Genomic DNA, 21,422 nt, shown 5'->3' with positions numbered 1-21,422 from the left:
TCTATTTATTTATTTATTAAAAATTTCCACCTCCTCCCATTTCCCTCCCACTCCCCTCACTCCCTCTCCCCCTCCCTCTCCAGTCCTAAGAGCAGTCAGGGTTTCCTGCCCTGTGGGAAGTCCAAGGTCCCCCCCCCCATCCAGGTCTAGGAAGGTGAGCATCCAAACAGACTAGTCTCCCACAAGGCCAGTCCAAGCAGTAGAATCAAAACTCAGTGCCATTGTCCTTGGCTTCTCAGTCAGCCCTCTTGTCAGCCACATTCATAGAGTCCAGTTTGATCACATGCTCCTTAATTCTTTATGATTTTCTTGGTTTCAACCCACAGGACTCCATCACAGAGCATAGCCGTGTGCAGGGTGGTTCCCTGGTTTGCGGTGTTGTTTCCCCCTGAGGCTGTGAGCTCAGTGGAGCCTCAGACCAGCCCTGATGCTCTGTTTATATTTCCAGCACTGAGCACAGCACTCGGTAAATAACAGCCTGCTCAAGAAGTACGTGTTCACTCCAAGAGATAGACAGACCAGGGCGGGGGATGAATGACTGCCTGCATGCTTGAGATGGTGGTCAACTATGGGCCGAACCTGGGTACCCGAAAATAATTCTGGGAGAGAGCCTAGTAATAAAGACGGATGCAGTCTGACCGCCATCCCAGAGGCAGCCCCGGTCTGTCTCTTCCATTAGGTGACTGTTCCTGGGAGAATCTGGTGGGTCGTGGAGCTGGAGAGCATTTGCGGGGTTCTAATGGTATTTTTGTTGTTTTAAAGAAGGGGAGGGCTCTTGTTTTCTCTACTGCCTTGGCTCAGTTGCAGGCCACTAATCAGAACTGAGAAAGGCACTTCAGGGAGGAAGAAAAAGTTGCTGTGAGGCATCCCCGGCTCCCATAGAGATGTGGGCTGTCTGTTCTTCCCCCAGTATTTCATAAGGGATTGAGAGAACAAATGAAGCCAGGCGGCGTGGCTGCCACAGCTGCCTGAGACCAGCAGTAGTATTTAAATAAGGCTTCAGTGGGAAGGCAGAGTCTCTTTGGACTTGGTCTGTGTTGTAGTTATCGGGAGGAGAAATTCGCAGAACCCATTACCTGCCTCTCCTTCCCCCAGGAAATCCCTTGTTTGTGCAATGTGACTCTTTGCCGCTTTCACACAGCACCAGATTGTCCCCGGCAAACATCTGCCTCGGTGTGTGTTTATAAGAAGAGGCATTTGTGCCGTTGATTGTTTAGAGGTTTGTGCAGAAAGCATGTGCTTGTTCCCGCAGCCTTGCCCCTCCCAACTGCCCATGCTCTGTGCCAGCAGCCCCCCCCCGCCCCCGCTGTTGATTTTTGTCCTTTTAACTTGGCAGTACGTCAGTGGGGTGGGGGCAGGGAAGATCTTTACCATGACCCACCTGCTCTGCTCGGCGTGGAGACCTTTTCCTAGCCAGGAAGTATGCCTTTATTGTGCTGTAGTCGTTACTATTTATCCCGCAGAAAAATTTCAAACCCTTCCTCTGCAGAATGCTGAATGAGGCCGGTGAACTCTTGGAGAGGCCCCCTTGTCCAGGAGTTCACGGACTTAGCAAGAGGTGGAGTCAGCAACAGTCCTCATTATGGCTTCGATGTGTGAGGACCATGGGCATGCGCAGGGCAGGGCAGGGAACTGGCTGCCGTCCTCTTTACCAAAGAGGGTGCCTCGTCTTGAGTCCTCGGCGAGTTCAACCCATATTTGGATCACATTTCTCAAGAATTTGCTTTTGAAAAGGAATGTGACGGAAGGGTTTCCTCTGTCTTTCCATGTCCTCTCTTCCCAGGTCCTCTCCCTGCACCTCTGACCTGGCCACTGAGGAGGGTGATCAGAGTGGGCCCATTTTTAGCTGAAACTCAACAGGATGTGCTGTGGTGGAGGAAGGAAGGGTTGTTGTCATCCCAAGTGAGGTCAGAAACACATGAGAAAACCCTGTTATTAAGTACTTAGTCAGCATCTTCCAAAGAATAAAGATTAATTCTTCGTGGAATTTTTGAAGGACCAGGTTTGGCTCAGATCTAGCCTAGATCTTTTCTCCTTCACCACCTGCTGACCACAGACACTGACACCAAGCATGCCTTTCTCTCAGGGAACAACTGAAAGGCCTTCAGCAGCCAAGACAGGTGTGTGATAGGGAAGAAAGAGTGGGGGCTTTAGCCTGGGCATGTGGGTCCAGGACTGTTTTCCAACTGGGTCAGGAGGTGCTGGGCTGTAGCTCCAGCTCTTTAGGAGGATGAGGAGAGGGGCTGAAAGTTGAAGAACTGTCTCAGCTACAGAGTGAGTTCAAGGCCAACCTGGACAACTTGTCGAGACACTTCTGAAAGAATAAGACGTAGGCTGGGCAGTAGCTCAGTGCTGAGTGCTTGCCTAGCTTGCTACCCATCCTGTATTGATAGTGCAGACAGGGTAACAGCTCAGATGAGTCTTCAGGGGACAGGTAAGGCTGTCTTTGGATTCAGCACCGAATGGGAGAACCAGGTACCCATCCAGGCTCTGACACTACTGGGGTGGTAAGCTCATTTGGATCTGTCAGCCTCTCTGGTCTCCATTGTGACTGACTTCCCACAACCTTTCCATGAATAGGGGTTGGACTTTATTCAACAATTAGGTCAGGTTAGACCACAGCTTCTTTTGTAATCTCTCAATTCTTCCCTGCGTGTGTGTTCCCTTTGAATACTCCTGCAGCACCCATCCAGGCCTGGAGCCAGCTAAGTGGTTATTGTCACTGCTGTGTCTTGAGGTTATGCCATTATTGCCTTGAAGCAGAAATATAGCCAGGCCCTGTGGTCAGGGGCTTGCTTGCTCACCACAAGAAGGCAGCTCCAGCGTCATCAGTAAGGCTTTCTTGTTCTCCCTAGGAGAAATAAACAGATTTGATAACAGCAAGAAATACCAGTGAGTGAGCAGTGTCTGCGGGGCGGTTGCCAGTGTTTTCTGGGTTTTTCATAATCTCTCAAAAATAGAAAAGTTCTATAGAGGCAGTAGAAGTCCACATGGTCTCTGATCAGAGTCAGGTCATGTGGTCAGATGGGGAAACATAGCTTTTTCTGGTGTTTGGTTAGTAGACAATAACCATTTCCCCATTTTTAAATTGTGCTATATGTTACACATATGCTTTGTATGTTTATATTGTGTTGCAAATGCTACTTTGACACAACAAGGAAGGAGTATTGTTATTGGCTTGGTAAAGTATGTCCTCCCTCACAAACGAAGGTGTGGGTATAATACTGAGGTATACAACAGAAATCTAACCAGACCATGTATGTGATTTTAACATTTCTAGTAGACATGGTTTAAAAGATAAGGTTAGCATTTATTAAACCCTAAATTTTGTTTAACGTAACAAATCTATTTTGTTATTATTTCAGCATATAATTAATATTAATAGACATCAACACTGACTTGGTAATAGGATATACATAAATCTACCTACCACCCAGCTCCACTGACTAGCCACTAAGCTGAGTCTGGAAAAGCTCTTCTTAGCAAGCTTCCTGGGTTTCCCTGGACTTCCCTACTGCATAGGCATGCATGCTGACATCACAATATCATCTCACCTATTTGGCATCTTCTTCCTGCTCTGGGGTCTGGGATCTGGGATTGGAACTGGCATTCGAGGGACAGGTTACTCACCTCACCATCAGGAGTCCTAGGAAAGAGGCCCAACATGGTTGGCTGCCTTTGCTCTGAGAAGGGCCTTTTGCTTAAGAATCTTAGGAATCCTTTGGCTAGTCCACCAAAGCAAACATATAAGTCAGCTTGCTTTCAAAGGGACAAAGTGTCAACAGTCTGGGAGAAAATGACAAGCAATAAGACACAGTGCTCAAGCTGTGTAAAGAGACCAGCTCCACAAACCCCCTTGCTGGCTCTGTGGTTCACAGACAGCCCCATAAAACACTTGAAGACAAGTGATGGATGCCCTGGGGTCTCCTGGCCCATGACAAGCCAAGGCAGTGTGGAGCCCTATCCTGGGAGCAGAGGCAGGACTTAAATCCCACCCAGGAAGGCACTTGCTCCCTTGTCACGAAGACAAATCCATACCCCTGGCAGTGGAATCAAGTCTCCTAGGTTATTTTGGGCACTGTCAGAAAAATGTTCCAATCAGATTTCAAGTATGACATTGCTCCTGGAGAAAGACTGGTACTCCCTGAACGTGGGGAAGGCATGTTCCTGGTGCAGAGTGCAGGACTGTAGCAGCACCTTCTCTCTGCTTCAGAGCCCACATTGCTCCAGTTGTAGAATGATGTTAGTTCAAGGACCGTGTGTGTTAAGCCAGGAACAGAGATGTTTCTTGGCATTCCATAGTATAAAGATGGTCCATATATACAATATGAAATGGGACATGTTTGAGATGCATGTGAGTACAGAGAGAGGGAAGGAAGGAATGAGAGAGGGAGGAAGGGAGGGAGAAGAAAGGGAGAGGAGAGAGACAGAGAGAGAGGAGGGGGAGGAGGGAGAGATAGGACGAGGTCAGGCTATATTAGCAATCAGCAGAGTATCCCAGCCTGTGCAAGCATGAAACCCTGCTTGGAGGCTAGTGGGAAAGATGCAATTTACCTTTGGATGGTGCAGCTTGGATTCCCGTTTAAAAGTCTAAGCTGGCTGATTATTTATTGATGTCCCTTTCTCTCTCTCTGTCACACACACAGCTGTCTGGCTCTTACTGGTCAGAAGCTCCTGTGTGCCTAAAGGATTTTTTGAATTAAGTTCTTTCCAGTCATTTTCCCCTCAGGTGTTAACCAATGAGACTGTACTTGGACAAGAAAAAAAGTTGACATCCCTTCCCTACCTTCCTCCTCTATTTCGTGTCATGAAACAGAATTAAGTACCAGAACAGAAGCCATCAAACAACTGGCCCGGCGTGTATTTTTTATTTACAGAGAGGGTGAGAATAATGTATCCAAGTCAGTCTTTTTTTTTTTTTTTTTTTTTTTTTTTTACAGTGTGTGTGCTTCCAAATCCTGCTGGGATACAAACACAGGCAATAAAGGGGTGCGTTCTGGGTGGCTCTCCGGTGATCTTGCTGCAGTCATCCTCAGTGCTGTCCGTCGAATTACATGGAGTGGGGATAGCTTTGGCTTCTCTTTTACCTGGGGTGGCTCATCTGTAAGGTGGAGGGAGTCCCCTCACTGCAGGTCAGGGGCTGAGGTCCCATCCTAACACTCTTACTTCCGTGAGCAAGGACTTTCTTTCCAAACATTTTCCTACAAATAACCCTAGCCTAAGCACCCAACTTGACTCCTTATTTGAGCAAGAATTTTTCCTCTCTCCATCTTCACTTTATTATGTAGGGGAAATGGGAGCCAAAGGCGTCGTCAGGAAGAGATAAGCAAGGAACACTCGGTGAGCCTGGTAGACCAGAATTGCGAGCAGGTGGAGCGGTTCCCTGGGGTGGTCTGTGTGACCCTAGCCTTGGAGACATAGGGGACCTAGTATGAGTGACCTGCTCTGTAAGGGTCTCTGTGAATGTGCAGATGTTGAACACTGCTCAGAAGGAATTCAGGTACCGCTCTGAAAGTATGTGTTGTTGATAAGCATGCCTGGGTGCCACATCTTCATTCATGGTCTCTATGCTAGGCACTGTGGTAGATCTTTGCATCTGACAGATCTTTAATTGCCAGCCCTTTAGGAAGCTACTCAGTGCTTCAGAGCTTCCATTTCAGTATATGAAAAGCAAAGATAGAGGCGATGATGGAGCGCAGATACCTGGGCCAAACCGGGAGTCAAGGAGAGGTCCTTTTCTTCGATTATTACAATGAGTCCTGCTGGTAATAAATCCTTGCAGTCAAAAAGGAAGTCTTTGTAGAAGTATGTGCCTAAGCCACTCACAGAAATCTAGTAGATTTGGGGTTGCCTCAAATAGAGTTGCTTCGTCTAGAGTGGCTACTCTCCAGGTTTCCTAGTTTAGCTTTTGGTCCTAGAGTTTGAACCTCTAGAATATTTTTGGCCCTCCGCCATCAATCCAGGCACTCCCTCCTTACCTTTCTTTCTCCCTTCCTCCTTTGTTTCTTCCCTTGCCCCATCTGTCCCCTCCCTTTCTCCCCCTCCCTTTCTCCTGTTCTTTATCTCCCCCCACCTTCACATTTCCAGAGGAATCAAAAAGGCAAGGTTTACTTCAGCTGCGGAAGAGCCTGTAGACAAGATCATCAGAGTCCCTGTGGGTGCACAGACATTTCTACATCAGCGCCCCCCTGAAGTTCCCCCACTTGCTTTTCTGTACACAACTCCCTGGCTTATTTCTGATGTCGCAGCAGACACCTGGCTGATTGCTGTTATGTCCTGACCATGTGTGGTGTTGACTGACTAGCCTTGTTGCTATGCTATTCATTTTATATCTCCGCATAATCCCTGGAAATGGGATGGAACATCCTAAGAGCCAAATACACAATGTTGAATGAATGGTCTGCTCATGCCTGAATGAATGAATGCGTGATGTAAATGAAGAGGCTTTGCTAAGAGCCCCTTCCCCCCACAACTCTCGCCATTGCCCATAGCCACCCAACCCTTCTCACCTCTCCAGTCCACTGCTGAACTCTCATAGCTCCCTATTTCCCATGCTTTATCTGCCTGCCTCTTCAGTTTGAGCAGTAGTGATATTGTTATTGAAATAGCTCAGATGAACCTCAGTCACCTCGTATGGGTGACATTATTAATAGTGGCAGGTTCCTGGTCCTGCTTTATGTGCTGGATATGGCTGTTTGGTTACCAAAATGGAAGGTTAATAGGTAGACAACCCCTCCCCCCCCGGTCTGACCCCTTTACTGACCTCAAACTCATTCTGAATCTCTTTAAGCCCCATGAGATTAATATCTCTGCTGAGGACGTGTAACTACAGTTAGAAAAATACAACCAGTAATTGAATGTGGTGGCTACATCAGAATACTAAACAACGCTGGTAATAATGTATATCCTCCTGGCAACCATCTGTGTCCTTTCAAAGCTAGGGTTCATATTTGGTGCCTTCCCGGGGAGACAACCAACTGGGGAGCTTCCTGCCTTCAAGCAAGCATGCTGGACATGGGGCCCGCTGTGCCAGGCTTCCAGCAAAGGAGGAGCAGATTCTTCCTGACCGTGGCCCACAGGTGGACTCTGTGAACTCCAGGAGAGTACATGAAGCCAGAGGTTTGTTCCCAGAGGCTCACTGCCTCACTTGTGCCTGGTTTGAGATGCCCCCATGGGACCACAACCCCAGATCCATAGACCTTCAAGCAGAAGCTGTGGACTGCAGTAGATAGAGTGGTATTGCATAGGGGCACAGGTTTCCTATCGAAAACGTCACCTGAAACTAACTGGCATTTTGAGACCATCCCCCTGCCAGCTAACTGCTGTGGGTAGGAAGAAAGGACAATGGTGGGAAGATGGATTTGACTTCTGTTGCTATCTGTCTTGTCTGCATCTCTCCCCAACCTGATAGCAAGAATGGGTTCCAGACGCCATGGCTAGGACCCATCATGAGGCTGGGCACATACACCCACAGAGCAAAGGCTGTAGAGAAAGTCATGGTGACTATTCACTTAGCTAATGTCACTCCTAATAATACAAGCTGACACTTCCTGAGTGGCCCAGACTCTGCTCGAAGCACGTTAAATACATTATCTGATTTAGGCTTCACCACAGTCTTGGAAGATGGGCATTATTATGTCTGTTTAGATGAATGCTGGGCTTGAGAGAAGTTGCCCTGATTTTAAAGCAGAGTGCCAAGATTATTGGAGGTGCCTCTCACTGACGGGGATAAAGGAGGAGCGGTTTCATGTCCCTTCTCCTTGGACGGGGGCAGAGGCTTCTGGCTGGACTTTCTAATGGCTCCAGGGATGCTGTGTGACTTCTGAGACTAGATCCCGGGAGGTCAGGCACCCAGTTTGTTCACAGGAAGTCATGTATTGGAGAACTGTGTCTCACACTGAGCTGTGGCATTTGCCCCAAGGCTGCTTGTTTCAAGCTGCCAGAGGGGAGAAACGGAAGAGCCTGTGGTCCCCGACCCTAGGCTTTGAGGCACACAGATACATGAGTAACCCCTTAGATGAGTATATCCCCAGGAGTTGAGGTCTCCTCACCTCCTCCCCATTGCCAAATCTTCTCTGTGAGGCCCTAAATGTAAAATAGATGTGAGCCATTCCTGCTATACGCCATCTAAATGACGTTCACAGGGGTAATATACTACTTGTTTTAAGCTGGTGGATGTGGGGGTGATTTGATGTACAGCAATCATAAGAAGAACAGAAGTTAATTTAACTTACCTAGGGTCAACCAAGGTAGCAAGTGGCAAATGTGGGACTCGAACGTAGGAGATCTGACGTCAGAGCTCATGAAGTAGAATTCTGTACTGGGGTATACTGACGCATAGTGTGTATACAAGCAAAATGGTCTCAAATCTGGGGAAGCGGAAGCTAAGCTCCGAGGAAATTACGTGTGGGTGGGCCTTTGCTGGGCCTATGGAGAGGAAGAATGTATAGTGTAAAAGGTGGGGCCTGAGGCTCTGCCTTAAATACACTGGTTTCCAGCTGATGCACATGGAGGACAGAGTCAGACTCCCCTAGGAAAACCTGTGCTGGGGGCAGAGGGTCCCAGGAAATGAGCTCCTCCGTGAGCATCCTTGTAGGTACTCTCTCAGGAAGATGCTCTGTCCCGTCCCGTGTGTGCATTTGGGTGAGTTCTAAGTGCAGATGTGCTGATTTTACTGCCACAAGGCAAACTGAGTATAGAGTGGGATAGAGTAAGAAAACAGCACACTCAGCCAGAACAGTCAGCATGCAGGGCATGCAAGCCACCCAAGTGTATTCCTTGCACACCTGAAGAAAGTAAAAGGAAAGCTGACTTCATGGTCAGACCTCCAGTGCAGAGTATAAGAGTCTCAGGAGGCCCCACCACAGCTGAGGCAGTTGATAGCTGCTGGGAGAAAGAGTCGGAAAGTGGACTCAGTGGGTTGTTAGAGGACAAAAGAGGATAGGACCGGGACAGGAATATGTTGGGGTGGTTCAGGGAGAGTTGCGGAGGGTGAGAGTGGAGAGTGGACATGATCAAAATGCATCACATGCGTGTATGAAATTTTTAGAGAACAAATAAAGAAAATTATATTTTAAAAATCTGGCTTGGGCTCATGTCTCTTGAGTGCAGGCAGTGGGCAGTCATCTGAAGTTGGCCATGTTGTAGAGTTGGTGGACCAAAATTTCACCCCTGAAGAGACTTTCTGGTGCTGGCCTGGGGGCCTCCACTCTAAAGTGTTGTCTACAGAAAGATCTGGACCTAATTGCCTTCTTGTCTGAGTGGCTAAACGGAGTGCGACCTCCCCATCCCCTCCCACCTCTTCACCCCCTCAACCCCCTCCCGGGCCGCATCCCCACGCTCTCTGCGGGAGGATGTTTGGGAAAAGTTGGTTCTTAGCAAACGGATCTCAGGCGGGGAGGGGAGGACTCAGGAAGGCTGGGCTGGTGTCGGTCCTCAGAAGCCAAGACTAATTCTGCAATCTAGTCACTCCTCAAACATTTAGTGTATCCGGGTGATTGTTCCCTGGTAGGCCAAGCCGGTCTATCTGCTAGGCCTTTTGTCATGTTAACTGCAGCCGATCAATGGATTGAGGTCAGGACTTCTGATGTAGGTGCAAGCTTAGAGGGAAAAAAGTCTCCAAGATTCATTTTTTCTCGTCTGGTAACACTCCGGTCACTTATTTTTTCTCAGTTAGCCTCTGCCGCTCTAAAGTGGATATTGATCAGTGCTTTAATGCAAACCTGTCAAATTAATTTTGCAGACCTGGGATATGACTGGCCTAAAATTGCTTCTGCATCTGTTGTCTGCAGCAAGCCTATGAATTTTAATCACGGCCAGAATGGGTTGGTGGCTTTTTTTGTTAGAAACTTGAATAGGAAAGGTTTAAACTGTAAATGCCAGGGAATGATGCTGTTTTGTTCTTTTCAGAAACTCGTGTGGTGGAGGTCAAAGAAATTATTATGTCGGCTGTATTCTCAGCAGATGCTGTGGGCGCTTTGCGGCGGGCTTTCCGCGGGCTGCGCCTTGGGAACACCGGGGCCTCCAAGAACACACAGGTGTGGAGATGCAGCTCCAAGGAGCATCAGCACCGCTTCAGCACTGGATGCTTGCACAGTTGGTTGCTCTGGCTTGCCATGCTGCCCCCAACTTCCGTGTCTGTTTTGATTTTTTTTTTTAATCCCAGACAGCTTCTTCTCCCGGGGAGGGGGTGAAAGAGATCTAGATACCACACATTTACACCATTGCAGCTCTGGCTGTCTCTGCCTCACCTGCTTCATGCACTCTGGGTGAGGTGATGTCTTTTCTGGACCCAGGTCCATACTTGAGAATGGCTGTGGTGTGCCATGAGTCCTTTTCTACCCAAGCTCAGGCTCCCACACAGCCCATGAAAGCCTTAGCCACTGCCTGCTGCACTCTTAGCCTGACCCCTGGAAAGTTCTGACCAAAAGCACCCCCACTCCTTCAGGTCTGGGAATGGAGTCAGGACGAACAATTCACTGTCATATACACTTCTGGCCACTGATCCATCATCACCAGAATGTCCTGCTGCTTGTATCCGTTGGCATTTTTTTTTTTTAAAACAATTGAACCACTGGTACAGATAGGTTCCTTTGCATGCCAAGGTGTTTCCAGTCCCTGGGTGTTCCTGGGAGGAGCATGGTGCAGTCAAAATCATTCAGTGACCCTACTCAAGCAATCTGAAAGCAACCTTGTGAAACACAGCCTTGACATGTTCTGGCTACATAAAACCACGCCTCCAAGGGCATTTGGTCTCCACTGCGCTCTGCCGTTGTCTGTGTTCAGGGTCTTGAGTGGGCCAGTTCTGTTCTGCTTTTCATTCGTTGTTTCTCGAGACACTGGCGCTCTTCTCTCCGCGTTATTGAGACGACACTAGACACAGAGATGGCAAACTGAACCGCTCAGTTAGCTCACATAGCTCTTGCTGGCAAAGCAGCAAGACGTGGAAAGGCCCCTGAGTGTGGTTTGGTCTTAGTCTCTGTGCCTGTGTGTTGATCCCCTTGGTGTGGTATTGCCCTGGCTGTGTCTCTTGCTGCAGTATCTGTGTTATGTTTAGTTCCTTGGTAAACTACTAGGCTCCCCCAGGACTTTGCCCCATGTATTTCATGAGTGGTTATAGAGAGCCAGAGACTCACAGAGAACAGGCTTAGGAAAGTGTCTGGGGACAACTTTGCTGGGAACCTTTGTAAAAGCAACTTTGTAAGAAGAGAGAGGGCTTGGGAAGACAGACACAGAAAATGGCTGCTCCAATGACCATACATTTAGACTCTCCAACCAAGGGAACCCTAGCTGTGGAAGTCTGGGAAGCAGACCCTGAGGAGAAAGTTGGAGCACTAGAGATAGTGGACCACCTCTCTCATGTCAGAGAGCAGTAATGGGAGGTCACTTGGGAGTACCAGATTGCTCTCATAAAGGCCCACAGAGAGCAGTGTTTGGACTTCCTATCTCCTGGCCACTTCTGGTCTGTCAGAGGTGTGAGGGGAAACAGCAGGAACCGAGAGGAAAGGGATCTTCTTGTGACCCCTCATCACTGCCCCACGGAACCCTTAGGCCTGTCAGGGTTTCTCACACTCTGTGCTGGGGACAGACACTACGCTGGGATTCAGCAGGCAACTGAGGTTACATTTTTGAACTGGGCAGTGCAAATTTATTAGGAACTACAATGACCTGAAGTTGTCATCGAGAAAGGTCAATGGGAGGTCAAGGAGAGAGTGGTGGAAAGAGGATAAAATCATGCTGTATTTACATCTCATCAGCCAAGCAGGAATTGCTGAATACTCGTGAGAGCCACACAATATAATCAACAGATGGTGCACAACACAAACACAACCCTATGGTCCTGTCAACACCTTCTCTCGGGTGGAGCAGTGCTTAATGAGTCACTCACGTCTGTCTCTACGCAAAGAACATTTCCTGTTGATGACCTCCATGAACGCCCTGAGTTCTTCATGGCTACGTAAACAAGAGCTGGTTTGTCATAACGGACCACTCTCCAAGAACACGAGTTCTGTGTGGTTGCGTGGGTAGAAATAAACTCTCAAGGATACTGGGTGTAGGGGCTGAGTCACCCCGGGAACTCTCTCCATTTCCTGACTCTGCCTGTTAAAGTCTGTTATCAATGCCTTTGTGCACAAGTGACAGCTTATGTTCCCCCGCCTCAGAAGGCAAACCGTCTCCTCAAAGGAAGAGATTCTGTTTCACATACAGCTATTAAGTACTGGGGACTCACCTTGAATGCCTGGATTCAGTTCGGCCGTTCTCTCTGTCCCACCCACCCCACACGTTAGTCTGGTCCCATTGGATAGGGTCTGTAGCAAGGCAGCTAGCAGACCTAGTCACTACCCATGCCTGGGGAGTGTCTCTCCATAGTGAGGACAAGACCAGGAAGGATCTGGCTACATGTATCCAGGAGTTAATTCCAATTTGAGTGTTTGCCAAAGATCTGTTGATTATCTGCGGCTGTGCTGAGCTTGTCAGTTTAATCTCAAGGGAGAGAGTGTCCTAGCTGCCCAAATACCCACTATCATCTGGCCTCATCACTAGCTCTACACTAGTAGAGTCTCTGACCTGTGAGAATAGGCTCCTCTCCCGGCAGGTCCCTTTCTCCTGCCTGTTTCTTCTGCCAGGCCAAGCAGAAAGCCAAAGATGTGGTAGGCACTGAATGAATGTCCCGTGAATGAGCGTTGGTCTCTGACTCTATGAATGACTCTGTCAATGAAAGGGAAGGAAATGTGAAGCAATTAGACCCACACATACCCAGGGCTCGTCTAACCACACGGCTTCCTGCCCTGGAGCATCTGCTAAAAGCCTTGTGCCCATAATGTCAGGTTTGGGCTCCTCAGTCCCTGAGGGGAGGAGCATGGGGTTGCTCTCTGTGGTCTCCAGGAAAAGGCGCTGGGTTAGAGATCAGAGGGCTGTCCTGCCACTTACTACCTGTGTGGCCTTGGGCAAGCCACTTGACCTGCCCTCCCACCAGCTTCATCATCCATCAGCTGGAAAAGGGCTCTCTGTGTATCACCCCACGACAGGAACAAGCGAGCAAACAGCATTTAGGAGAATCTGGAAGGAGCATGTGGAGGATAAATAAGCACTTACCAAGAGCTCCATCAGGGTGCTTACTCATTGCAGAGGATTGGGGGGGAGGCTCAGTCCTCCACACGAAGGACCCCATTCTTAAGAAGAAAATCCTCAGCTTCAGGACTTGGTCTATAGTGTGCCCAGTTCTAAGGAATAAGTGGAAAGCTACCTGCCTTTAAGAAAAGATTCACATGTCCCAAACAATCAGATATTTATAAAGGACTTTGTGATGTGTCACAGAAAGTCAGTCAGCCAGTGGGTATTTGATAAGCACCTATAATAACAGGCACTATTGCAGAAATCTGAAGGGAGGGTGTGGTCCTGTCTAAAGTGCCACACAAGGAAATAGTCGAGCATATATGGAGATAAGCAGATTACAAGTGGATGAGCTGGCTTCAGCATCCGAGAAAGGCTGGGAAGACACCAGCATGGAAGAACAAGGAAGCAAGCATCTTCACTGGGGTGAGGGGCTGAGGTCGGAAGAGCCTGGGGGTGGTCATGTGCGGTTAAGACCTGGACAAAGAGAAGCAGAAGTGTGGGCCAGGCAGACAGCCTGGGGTGGGTGCTGGAGCACGATGAGTAAGGGCAAGGTGGGTTTGTGAACCACGAAAGGAGTTCAAGGTCATGGGAATCTCTGTAGATATAATAGTAGGCAGATGATCCTAGAGAGAGCGTGACCAAGTGCACAGACCTCAGTGCTGGCTATTGCTGAATCCTGGGAAGGCACCATGAAAGTTCTTTGTGTTCGCCCTAGAATTTGCCACATGTCTAAAATTATTTAAAAAGAAAAAAGGAAAAAATGGAGTTGGGCCTGGGGAACTGACTTAGTGGGCAAGAAAGCTTGCTTTATAAGCAAGGGGACTGGGATTTGAATCCCTAGTATCTACAGAAGAAGAAAAAGGAGGAGGAGGAGGAGGAGGAGGAGGAGGAGGAGGAGGAGGAGGAGGAGGAGGAGGAAGCAGCCAGGAAACGCCATGTGTGTCTGTAACCTCAGCAGTAGAATCAGCTGGATGACCAGAGCTCGCCAGCCAGGCAGCCCCACCAAAATGGTGAACTTTAGGTTCAGTGAGAAACTCTGCCTTAAAAAAATAAGATGCAGGTGTGCAGAGCACTGCTTTGCTCCTGGGCTTACACCCAAGGGGGCTCAGGCTTTCCTGTCTAGTGCACTTGGGCCTGTTCATGGACTTTGGCCATGGTGCTTGTGAGTGCGGTGGCTAGTGCCAGTGTGTGAATCGTGGTGGTGTTGGTGGTGGGGGCCTGTGCATAACCACCTTGAAAAGAAAGACTAGGATCATCAAGATGATACCAGAATTCCAGAGAAGTTCAGTTCGTATCAGGAACCCTACAGGAGTAGAGAAATTATCTGGGGTCTTGTTATAGGAAGAGGGAGTAAAACTCCAGGCAGTAACAGACTTTGATACGACACTAAGTAGGTTTTCCTACAATGGGAAAAATGTCCAACATGTCATAGTATCCCTGACAGTTATAAGTTCGTTGCAGATGAATGCTGAAGAAAGTTACTGCGTGGAGCAGTATTATGCGTTGAAGTTGATGTTGTTTTCACGGTGGAAGAAAAGTTCCATTACATAGTAGAGTTGCTTACTAAATCACGCCATTTGCCTGTTAAACAAGCCATACCAAAAGCCAACATAAAGAGACTGTGGCAGACTCTGAAGTTATGCTCAGCAGAGAATATGAGAGGTTTTTGGGTAGCCCAGGATCCCCGTGTTCATACTCTCAGCTGTTATCAGTGATACGCCGGAAGAAGTCATTCATCAAACTGGAGCTTGCCACTCAAATGTCCTGGATTCTGATAGAAATGAAGCGGTAGAAGGACTTAAACTAGAGCTATTTCATGTCTTTATCAAATGTGATTTTTGACTTGAGGAAAACAGACTTGTTCAGCCAACTGGGAGACACAGCAATATCATTCTTCTGGGGAGACTCCCAAGAATGCTTAAGAATAGTGTCCTTAGGAAAGTCAATGTGAAGGCATATTGGGGAATACATATGGCTGCTGTAGTGACACACACACAGGTACCACACCAGCTGAGGGCAGTCTCATGACTACAGGATGCAGGTCCAGGAAGAGGAAAAGGACATGTCGACTCTTCCAGTCTGGCTAGGGAAGGCCTAACAAGACCAGTTCTTTCCTGACACTCCTGTCGACAGTTTAAAGGACACATGTGTCCTGGGCACTGGGGCTGAGGGTGGTGTGGAATGAAGGCAGAAGTATCCTTTTCTCTTTTGGAATTGCCACTCTTAAATCAAACACTTCAATCCAGGTGGAAGAGGGTTGGCAGGGGAGGGAGGGGAGAAGAAAGAGAAGCAGACGATAAAAAAAAAAATCAATAACGCCGCCCCATAAAATAAATTGAGATTTGTGGAATTCACTTCCACTTGACATCAAAGATGCCGATTTGGTGAATTCATTTAAGGCCAAATTGAAAGCGTATCATTTTAATCTGGGTCCCTAAGCTGCCCCAGCTCGGTGGCAAGGGCCTTGGGAGGCTAGGTTCACTGTAGTTTTCCACGCTTGTTTGGGCCCTACCTTCACTGCCTTAGGGGAGCTAGGCCCAGCATGCTGGAGATGTGGACGCTTCTCTCTGCCAGGTGCTCTAGGAGCCAGGGCTGTGGTTGAGTTTGACTGCCTGGGAAGCGACTAAGAGACCAGCCAGGGCTTTGGCCATCTGGTCTTGTGCAGCTATTTTGAGCTCCTGGGCCTGAATATTTTCTCCTGTAATTATGAGCGTGGTGAAGGGAAGACGTCAGAGCCCACAGCCTGCTGGATGGATGCTGTTCTTCAGAGCTATAGCTGGAGTGAAGAGCAAGCTGGTGGCCTAGGCCTGGAATCCAGAAAAAACAACAGAGACCTGACAAGTGCAACATGAATTTCCTTGATCCAGGTCTCCCCACCTCAAAGAGGACAGGACCAAAGCATGCTAGGTCAGGAGACAGCCCATCTTAACAGAGGTTCACATCCGGCCTCCTTCTGGAAGCTTCCTTTAGTCCAAGACACGGACTTATGGCTGCACAGTCTGTATACAGGCATGCTAAGACTGAGGAGGAACCATGGACGACTCAAGAGAACAGTAAGGGCCGGGCAGGAGTGGCTGGGATGATGCAGAAATGAAGGTAGACAAGGGAGAACCTGGATGGACATATTCAAATGCAAACTCCGACTGCATAACCTGGATACTGGGCTCTCTGTGCCTCAGTTTCCACACCTCTCAAGTGGGAACGGAGGGCTGACTGTCCTATGCTCACCTGATGGGGGCTTTTGCTATGGTAATCAACATAACCACTAGATAGGGAACTTCCCACGAGCCATTATCTTATCCAGGTTCAGTGTTCTCCACCATAGAGTAAAAGGGTCAAGGTTAGAATCAAATGTCTTCCCTCCCCATGCCATACTGGACTTGCTGGAGGTTCTGCCCCTGAGGGACTCTTCCCTGTCAAATGATTGTCTCAACAGCTTCCAGCCCTGAACCCTAGAACCATGGACCAAGATACTTGGGGATCTGGAAACGGGAACCACCAACCCATGAGCTATCCAGGAAGAGCAGCAGCAGCTAGCAAAGGACCAAATCTAAGGCTATGCCCTCCCAGAACCAACTCTGCCTTGCTGGGCTCTTGCTCTGGGCTTTAGGACTCCAGCTTGATTTGACCTCCTCAAATTGAATGTTCACTTTAGCCTAGATTTGCAAAACCATTTGTGAATGCGCCTGTGCGTGGGCTGTTTTCTCTAGGGTTTTAAAGAAAAAACTCATTTCAATGTCAAATTCACAGCCCCAAATTGAAATGTATTCTGAACAGAGTGAGTGGCTCAGAATTCCCGGGCCCCTCGATCAGCAGCACGCCACACTGTAATCACACCGTTCTTTGTGCATCAGCTGCAGGCCTGGAGAGGAGAATAGAAGGTAGCGCTGACCCTCTAGAGCAAAGAAAAGACTTTTGTGTGGGCTCCCTGAAAGGAGATGATGGGGGAGAGGGACACCTGAACCAATCCATCAAGGGAACAAAACCATTAGGATCTTCAGCCTCCTTAGCCGAGATTGGTTCCACTCAACAGTTTCTGGAGTTTAACTCATATTTCTTCAAATGTATTGGGAGGGAAGGGGGAATTGGAGCATTCACTTGCTAGCACATCTTGGTTCATTTAGGTCAGAGATGATTCCGTAGTATCTCCCTTCTCAGAATACACACACATATGCACAAACCCCTGCACACACACACATTCACACACAAGTGCACACACACAAATGCATGCACACAGGTATGCATACGCACTCACATATGCATGAACACAGTAGGAAGCAGTTTGGAGAAAACTATGCCCGAATTCCCAAAATGATTCTTTATAAGTGTTTGTTTTCAAGCTTGCTTTAAAAAAAAAATGGGCATGGATGTTTTTGCCTGCATGTGTGTCCATGTACCACGTGTGTGCAAAGCCTGTGGAGGAGGCATCAGATCCCTGGAACTGGAGTCGTAAGTTGGTTGTCATGTAATTGATGGGAATTTAACTGGTGTCCTATGAAACAGAAGTCAGGGCTGTTAGCCACTGAGTCATCTCTTTAGCTGCTGGAGCTTGATTTTAAGTGAATTAGGGAAAGGAGAGAGAGAGAGAGAGAGAGAGAGAGAGAGAGAGAGAGAGAGAGAGAGAGAGGTGAGAGTAGGAAAGAAAGAAGATCTTTTTATTAAATTGGATGCAGGCAGAGATACAGTCATTGTTCTAGTCTTTAAATACTTTTGCAAAAAACAAACCGAACAGAAACTGCACACGATGACACCCGCCACTTGCTCCCTCACCAGGCTTCCCATGACACTTCATCCACACTGCATTTTCTACTCCATCGCGAACAGTGGTGAAGGGCTCACCGTTTTCTAGATCCCTGAGTATTGTAGTCAACCCCATTTCACAGAGGAGTGAACTGAGCTCAGGCGATAGCAGACAGCTAAGATAGGTTCTCAGGAGCCAGGTGCCACAGGCTGTGCTTTTTTTAACAACTCCGAAGTATCGCCTGCAGAGGCCAACTTCAAGACCTCTGTCTGACTCAACCACTCATTCCGAGGTTGGCTGTCTCCCCTCTGTAGCACCCACACATGGATTCTTAGCCATGGCTTTAGCAGACCGGATCTGGCCCAGGTCAGTGCACAGCACTATCTTCCATGAACAGGATTTGTCCCACTTACACCTTGTTCTGTTTGAGAATGAAGGCTGCCCGTGGTCTGACATCTGGGTTCTTCAGCCTGCTGCTTGGCACGGGGTTGCTCAGGCTGGCTTTCTCTTTAGAACTCTTTAATTCCCTACCTAAAGAAAGAAGTCACAGCAGGCCACCCTGAACAGGCCAAGGATAGCCTCTGAGCTCAGAACCTGAAAGGCTCAGCTAAGCCAGCTCCACACTGCTCGGGATACTGAAAGATAAACATTGGTACCTAAAAGTGTTAGAGTTTGTTGATAACAATTCAAGAATTGGGCAGCTCCAAACAGGAAGTGGGGGAAGCGTCATTATAGGTTGAATGGAGAACAAACCAATTATCTGACAGACTATGTTTTAAAAAAAAAAGTGTCTTGTTTGGTCCATCCTGGTGGGAGGTTCAAACACCTAATCTGTAATTCTCTCTGGGAGAATACCACCCCCCTCCCTGCGTTAGTGACTCAGGAGTTTGTTGCTAGTTCCCCTCCTGTATTCTGGTCTATCCCAAACCCTCTCTGAGCACAGCAGTTTTTTGCTCAGAAAGCCACTCTTCTCCCAAAGACTGGCCCATGTTCGTTCTAATGCTTCCATTCCCCTCTAGTTAGGAGCTAGACTGGGGATGGGCATGGAAGACCAGTGTTTCTACTGACCTAATCAACTAAGCTCAGGGACTTCTGGGACAGGTCCCCTCCCAGAACTATAAAGGCATCTAGGAAGTAGTGGAATCCTGCATCTTTCCTGACATCATCAGACATTGATGTCTGCAGCTGAAGTAGCACTCTGCCTCCAACCTGAAAGACAGCCTGGCATACAGAAGTCTTCTGGCTTCAGGACCGCCTGCCAAGGGGAGCTTCTAAGTCACACGTTTTGAAGCTGAGTTCTCCGTTGCTCACACCCCTGACTGCCCAGTTGAACTGGTTCGTTCTGAGGGGTCTCTCTTCCCGCTTCTGCTCCCTGAGGATAGTTACTTTGTCAGATTCCTCCTTTCCTCTTGGAATCCCGATCCACGCCTGGCATGAGACCAAGAGGAAGTTTGTTTTCCAGGGTGTTGTCATGTCCAAATGTCTCCTGCGTGGTTTTCTCTCAGCAATTATTCCAAAGGGTTTACCTGTCTCTCTGCTTTTTGAGAATGAGCTGAGCTATAAATGCAGAAGTAGGAAGGAAGCAGGGAGCAGAGGTTAAATGAAAACATCTATTTAAAACGGTTTCTCAGGGAAAGCACTCCCATAGTTTCCAAGAACAGTACAGCAGCGGTTCTAGACTTTTCTCTGCCCATGCCCTCCTTTGACACTTTAACTGGTTCGTATTCTAGAACTTTCAATGAAACTCCCAAAGGTGAAAAAGACAACTTGGTAACCTAACTTAAAAGTTTCTATCCAGAAATTTCCAATTATTTAGGAAGAGTTTCTCAAGCTTTAATTCCTATAATTCATATTTTCAAAAAATAAAGCTCCATGGCTATTTCCCAAATGAAATTTCTATAATATTAACTGTTTTCAACTCCTGCTTCCATGAGATTCCTAAGTGGCCCCTGGAACAGTGCTGGTTTAAACCAGTTATGGTCACATAAAGAGCTCAGACCAGAGCAGGAGAGCCCTGGCTTCGCCTGCACCACTGACTTCTCTGTATACTTTGGTTAACTATCACTGTGCCTGTCTGCTCCTTCTCTTTGGGGCCAGGGTTAATTGTGTTTGTGCATTATTTTAAACACCATTGACAGTTGAGATGTGTTGAGACCCATCAGGTTTGAGGAGACAATGAGTTTCCACAGCCTTAGAAGCACTAAGAGTCTATGATTCTCATCACTTCCTAATTCAAAGCAAGGCTTCTGCTAGGCTGGGAAACAAGAAAAGATAGGGACCCAAACAAATACTCAGAAGGCAGAGCTAGAAGGCAGAGGGGCAAGGTCGTGTGGGATTCTCTCAACAGATTCTGCCCCCACCATGGGCACAGCTGAGAACCACAGGGTCCCATTTCCTGGGTCTCTGCCATGAAATTCTTCCAGTCAGCAAAGCCTCCCCAAACTCTGTTTCCCACACCGCTCCTCTGTCTAGAAATCTGTGGCTCATCTTTCTCCAAAAACTGACTTGATATGCTCTGCACGGCAGGCACTGCAGGTGCTTTGGGGACACAGGGATGAAATAGCAATGTTATCTTGAGGATGGCAGAGGAAGCATCAACAGGGGAGTGCTATGTACGAGGTCTCTGGACAGTCCCGCCATCCTCAGAGTACACTCCAACACACCGGAGCACACTGCTTGCTGGAAAGTAGCAAATTAACACGTTTCTACACATGCCCAGTGAGATCAGAATAAGCTTCACCATGCCTCAGTTTCCCTATATGCAAGGTGGAGGCAATCAGGGAGCTCTCGTCAAAGAGATATGAGCATCACATGAGTGAATGCAGGTGATGTGTCCTAAATGGTGCCTATTATGTAGATTGGGTTTTAGGAATACTGGCTGACTGGGTTTTTATCCAGCTCAAACTAGGAGGAGGAGTAGAATGAGGACCAAGGTGCCCGTTGCCTGTGGTAAAATAATTAAACATGGTATGAGCATTTGACTGAAATGATCCTAATACCTTGGACTCTTTCATAAGCCAACCAAAACCCTGACTTGGACTCAGTGCCTGTAAACCACCCATTTAAAGGAAAGCCAGCCAGTCATAGGTGGCCAACTGGTTACTAATTAGGTGTTTTGAACCTCCCACAGGACGGGCCAAACAAGACACCTTTTTATTTTTATATTTATTTATTTATTTATTTTTAACATAGCCTGTCAGAAAGTTGGTTTGTTCTCCGTTCAACCTATAATGACGCTTCCCCCACTTCCTGTTTGGAGCTGCCCAATTCTTGAATTGTTATCAACAAACTCTAACCCTTTGATGTACCAGTGTTTATCTTTCAGTACCCGGAGCAGTGTGGAGTTGGCTTAGCTGAGCCTTTCAGGTTCTGAGCTCAGAGTCTATCCTTGTCCATGCCTTGTCCATCTCTACTTCCAGGCAGGGGAACTTGTCACAACCACGCAGGTCCACCTTTGTAATGACACCAAACTTGCCAGTGTCCTTGCTCCTCAGTGCTTGACTCTCCATCAGCAGTTATGTCTGTAACACAGAGGTAGTGGGAACTCTCAGGAGTAGAGGTCCCG

General features: G+C 47.9%; 1 pseudogene; it reads left to right on the top strand.

Annotated features, from left to right (window-relative positions):
• Positions 1–14,269: 14,269 nt before the first annotated feature.
• Positions 14,270–14,908, top strand: LOC130886986 (cytosolic 5'-nucleotidase 3A-like; annotated as a pseudogene).
• Positions 14,909–21,422: the final 6,514 nt, after the last annotated feature.

This window comes from Chionomys nivalis, chromosome 14, assembly GCF_950005125.1.
Source record: "Chionomys nivalis chromosome 14, mChiNiv1.1, whole genome shotgun sequence".
Taxonomy (NCBI): Eukaryota; Metazoa; Chordata; class Mammalia; order Rodentia; family Cricetidae; genus Chionomys; species Chionomys nivalis.
The sequence above is the reverse complement of the archived record's forward strand: the minus strand, read 5'-3'. Positions and strand labels throughout refer to the sequence as shown.